The sequence below is a fragment of the Mandrillus leucophaeus genome, unplaced genomic scaffold (genome assembly GCF_000951045.1).
Source record: "Mandrillus leucophaeus isolate KB7577 unplaced genomic scaffold, Mleu.le_1.0 Scaffold399, whole genome shotgun sequence".
NCBI classification, from domain to species: domain Eukaryota; kingdom Metazoa; phylum Chordata; class Mammalia; order Primates; family Cercopithecidae; genus Mandrillus; species Mandrillus leucophaeus.
In genome coordinates, this window is record NW_012104242.1 from 120891 (window position 1) to 126270 (window position 5380).

The 5380-nt window shown below is 41.9% G+C and overlaps 1 protein-coding gene across 1 annotated transcript in view; it reads left to right on the forward strand.

Annotated features, from left to right (window-relative positions):
• Nucleotides 1–854: 854 nt before the first annotated feature.
• The window catches only part of ZMYND11 (zinc finger, MYND-type containing 11), a 134153-nt gene continuing 129627 nt past the window's right edge, over nucleotides 855–5380 (forward strand). The window contains exon 1 of the mRNA XM_011991544.1: nucleotides 855–969. The gene's annotated coding sequence lies outside the window, so the exon portion shown is untranslated. The remainder of the gene's footprint in view (nucleotides 970–5380) is intronic.

Genomic DNA, 5380 nt, shown 5'->3' on the forward strand with positions numbered 1-5380 from the left:
TTGCCACAAATAGGTGGCAATGAGAAGGGAATTTCTGTAAAATTTAACATTGAAAAGGCATGTTCACAGCTCTGTGTTCAGACATGATCATTGACATGTGTGTATAGACCTCAGTAATGTTGGCCAAGTGCAGGTGCCTTTTGTTTTAATGTAAGTTCACTGCATGAAACTCTCCACAAGCTGACAGTGGAGCCTATGACTCATTCCTAAAAAGTGAAAAGATGTTGGAAAGGTATCCCTGACAAAAGGTTGGAGGAAGTATATAAACATGCAAGTGTGCATTTTCTGGTACTTTAAATGTTTAAATAAAGAAGAAGAGAACAACTTCTTAAGATACTACAGCGATTATTCCCATGCCTCTGTATGTTGTGAATCCAAGAATTAGTCTCTTAAACAGTCCTGGCTTCCATCCCAGGGGAAGAAGTTTTCTACAGGGAAGCACCGGTGTGATAGTGCCTGCAGAGAGGCCAAGCATTATTAAGTGCAGTGGGGAAGAGAGGAAGCCAGAGATAAAGAGAAACAGGACCAGAAAGTCTATCTGATAAGAGAGCTTTTGAAGGACAGAGCAGAAACAACAGGATTTCCAGGAACAGAGGCCGGTATAGCATTGGAATTCATAGAATTTTAGTACTAATGGGAACCTTGTGCGAATTGTAAACTTCCATCATTTACAGAGAAGGGAACTGAAGCTGGGAGAGGTTGCTACGTGCCAAAAGTCACATAACTAGTCAGAAGCAGAGCCTGGGGAAGTGGCTGCTGGAACTGCAGTTCTGAAAAACAAACAACAAACAAACAAACAACCTAAAAGAGTCAACACAGGCTGCAATTGTTTCTTCTGTTCCAGATAACGGTAATTCATCTGGAGCTAAAGATCAAAAGCCAGGAGGAAATCCCCAGGATCCAGCCTGGGTCGGGCTGTGGATCTGTGGGGACCAATGAGGAGTTGGAGATGCACCTGTGATCAATCACGCACATTTGTGTGTCCTTAGATGTCTTCACTTTGCTGTCCTGTGTGCTGGACTCCAGGACGTGGTAGAAGGGGAGCTCCTTTTATGTCAGGCATTTCACAATATTTGGCCCATTTAATATTCATTATTACCATTTTACAGATAATAATAATTATAGATACTAATACTGAACAGTTATTCCAATCAGGTAGTATTATCATTTTACATGCATTTTCTCATTTAATCCTCTCAACGACCACTATGAAATCATATAATTGTATTATTCCCATTTTACAGATGAGGAAAATGAGATATAAATTGGTAAATAACTTATCCAAGGTCAACAGCTAGAGAATGGTGGAGTTAGGACTCTAATCCAAGCAATCTGATGTTAGAAAATCATACTCCTGAAAAACAGGGAAACCAAGGTTCAAAAAAGTGAAATCACTTCAATGTCTCACAGTGAGTTGGAATTTGGACTCAGGTGCACTAGTGCATATTCTTCTACATCATGCTACAGAAGAGAGACAGGGACCAGGCACGGTGGCTCGCTCCTGTAATTCCAGCACTTGGGAGGCCAAGACGGGCAGATCACTTGAGCTCAGGAGTTCGAGACCAGCATGAGCAACATGGCGAAACCCCATCTTTACCAAAAATACAAAAAATTAGCTGGGCATGGTGGCATGCGCCTGTGGTCCCAGCTACTCGGGAGGCTGAAGTGGGAGGATCGCTTGAGCCCAGAAGAGGACGTTACAGTGAGCTAAGATGGTGCCACTGCACTCCAGCCTGGGTGACAGAGTGAGCCCAATCTCAAAAAAAGGAAAGCAGGGAAAAGGGAGACAGGGAAAAGGTTAGAATCACAATTTTGAAGGAAAGAAGGCACACACATACACAAACATCCCTTTTTCATCTTGTGTGATGAATTGCCCTTGAAAAGACAGGATCATACTTTTCTTTAAATGTTCTGAAGCATATTAATCTGGGTGTGGGAGGACCTACTTCTAATAAATAGTGTACATTCATGGACAGAAGTGGGGAACTGAATTTCAGAAGCCAGTTTTGGAGCCCTGAAGAGATGCCTGGAGCCTGGGTTTCAAGGCCCACAGGCACTGGAACTAGGCCTGGCAAGCACTGTCAGCTCACCTCCTCGGTTGCTGCGTAGTAAAAAGTTGCCACTTAAGTATTGGAAGAATCATGGCTTTCAATGGAAATGGATTTCCTATACTGAGAGTTTCTTTTTCTCTTCCTTTGGAGACCGTCTTGCTCTGTCGTCCAGGCTGGAGTACAGTGGTGCAGTCACAGCTCACTGCAGCCCTGACCTCTTGTGCTCAAGCGATCCTCTTCTCTCAGCTTCTCAAGTAGCTGGGACTATAGGAGTGAGCCACCACATCCAGCTATTTTTTCTTTTTTTAAATTTTGTAGAGATGGGGCCTCGTTATGTTGCCCAGGCTGTTCTCGAACTCCTGGACTCAAGTGCCTCCCGCCTCGGCCTCCCAAAGTGTTGGGGTTATAGATGTGAGCCATTACTCTTGGCTGAAAGTTTTTTAAAATTAAAATGCGGATAGTACCAGCTTTAGTCTGAGCCACAGAGGGTGGCAACAGCAATGAATGGTAACTGCTGTTACAGAGTTCGGACCACAACTTTCTAGTTTCAAAAACATGATTTTTAAAAGCATCCACAGGTGACTGGAAATCCTTAAGCAACATTAATAAACTTGTTATATACTAACTTATATGCCAGAACGTTAATCTAATAGAGAAGAAGATAAGGAGAAACCACAATCATATTCAGAACATCAATATCTAATACTAAAGACTATGGAAAACTGTAATCAGAAGTCAGAAAGGCATGGAATGAAATCAAAGAATATTGTATAGTCTTAGAAAATTTTTTTTAGGGCAACCCACTCGAGTCCCCTTCCACGCTGTGGAAGCTTCATTCTTTCACTCTTCACAATAAATCTTGCTGCTGCTCAAAATATATATGTGTGTGTGTATATGTATATATATGTGTACATCTGTATATTATATATATATAGGTCTCTGAGAAAGTCTCCCTTTGCAGTACGAACTAACCTTGTGGAGTGGCTAGATCATGACTGCTCACTTTAGCATCTTTTACTCAATGTTTCTTATCCTCTTGCTTTTTTGGTGGTCTGAGGATGGGGGGCTGTAGCATGTGTAAGAGATGACACTCACTAGGCACACATTTTTGAGGGCTGCCCCACATCAGGAAGTGGCTCTGGAGGCAATGGGCCAATAAAGGTGCTGTGACGTTTACACTCACAGCCATCTGCAGCAGTCCACACTTTATTACAGTTACAGTTAACATTTTCTTCCACAGTATTTCCTGATAATATTTAACAAAATAAGTAATGAGACTAAACCCCAACTCATGTCAAACGAGTTTGAGCAATTATTACCTTTCACACACCATACTGTACCAATAGCCAGGTAAGGAAATCTGATCTGGACACTCATTCTAGAAAATAGAGCAGTGCTGCTCTGATTGGGGGTGGGAGGGGTATTCCCACATCTTGGTCCTGCAGAGACAGCTCCCTGACAGCTCTGAGAAGCCCCAGGGCTCACTGGCACCCACTTTGAAACTCACCAATCCAAAAAGGAGAATTAAGAAGTAAAAATCTGTCTGTATTCAATTCCATAAAGAGTATAGCTTCGTCATGTAAGATACTAGCACAGCAATTAGTTACTGGTCTTCTGGGCTTCCTCCAAACCTCCAACCGTTGGCCCCCAGACCCACACACACACATGCATTCAGTTGAGGGGCAAATGAAACAAATTAAACTTTTAATGGCCTCTTGGTATGCATTTCAAGAGGGTTAAGATCAACCCAAGTTTCTGCCAGCAGTGTATATAAGTGTTCATTTTGCTAACTCTCAGTAGCATTATCACTGGAAAAGAATTCTGTCTTATGAAGCAATGTTACATTGTTTGAATGTGTCATTACTAGTGAATTTGAATAGTTGTCAGTATTTATTAATAGTTTTATTCCTTCTTTTGTAAATTATCCATGGCTTTTGCATTTTATGTGGGGAGGGATATTCATATTCATCTTAGTGGATAAATACCACCTTACTTGGAAAATAGAGCCAAGGGTTAAATTCTAGGCAAAACCAATAGGAAAATCAGGGTAAGTTATCTAACTTACATTAGGTTGAATGAGAGATGGTATCGCGGTATAAAATTTGAAATGATGCCTACAAAGTATAACTGGAGGAAAATGTGGAGTTATGCAGCCACTTCTTTCCTAAAAGGTAAGCTTCTTTTTATTGATACGATGTTGTCTTACTCAAGTGCCTTCTGTAAAATACACAGAACTATGCAGTCCTCTATTTTACAGATGAAGTAACAGACTTTTTAAAAAGGTGACTCACTGAAAGCTCTTCATTGTTGGAATTCCCGGTCCAACATTCAAACCAGGCATGGCTTGCTTCTCTTCTGACACGTTTTAATCCCTCTACTAAATTTTAACGATATATATTTATTCTTAAAATGAATTAAAATTATTCTGTGATGTTCTTTGAGATAACCAAAAACTCTCTGGGATGTATCAGAATGAGGGCTGTAAGATTGTGTTTATTCGACTAGTGTATATCACAGACCTATTCAAGTACCACCCATTTCTAAATTCGAACAATCTTAGAAATCAGTTGTAGAAGCAGATTGATATATTTTATCAGAATCCCCAAATTCCTACAATGGTCTCTTCCTAATGATTTTTCAGGAGGGGACACGTGTCAAGACGCCCAATAGACACCTGAAACCCGGGGTAGTGCTGAACCTTCCTTACACTACGTTTTCTCCTACACATACCTGCCTATAATAAAGTTTAATTTGTAAGTGAGGCACAATGAGAGATTAACAACACTAATAATAAACCAGAACAATTATAACACTATACTGTACTAAAAGTTATGAGAATGTGGTCTCCCTGAAAACACCTTGCTGTCCTGTACTCACCGAATTTCAGAGGAGCGCACTCTGACTGACAGGTGTTCCCCGACTCCCAGTGGCGAAAGGTCCTTCGGGAAAACAGGTGAACACTATCAAACTACGCTTATCTCCGAACCTTTCTTAAACCACAGTTTTAAGGGATCGTCTCCGATTAGGTCTAGAATTCCTCTCCATAGAAGATAACCTACTTCTCGCGCAAATCTGCAGTGTTCTTGCGGGGCTGCTGATGGGTGGTCCTGTTCTTTTCGCAGTCCTGTTTGCGCAGAGATGGAACGAGGAACTTAGCGTATACCACTCTTTTTGACGACAGGAGTAAAAGGCTGTTCAGACTACCTGAACAATGTCGCTAAGGGAAGCACTCGTACTTCTCAGACTTCGTCGTTCCGGACCCCGCGAGCCCGGGGCAGGCACCAGGTCCACCCGGGGCTGAGCTGCCGCGGCGCCTGACAATGCCCCCT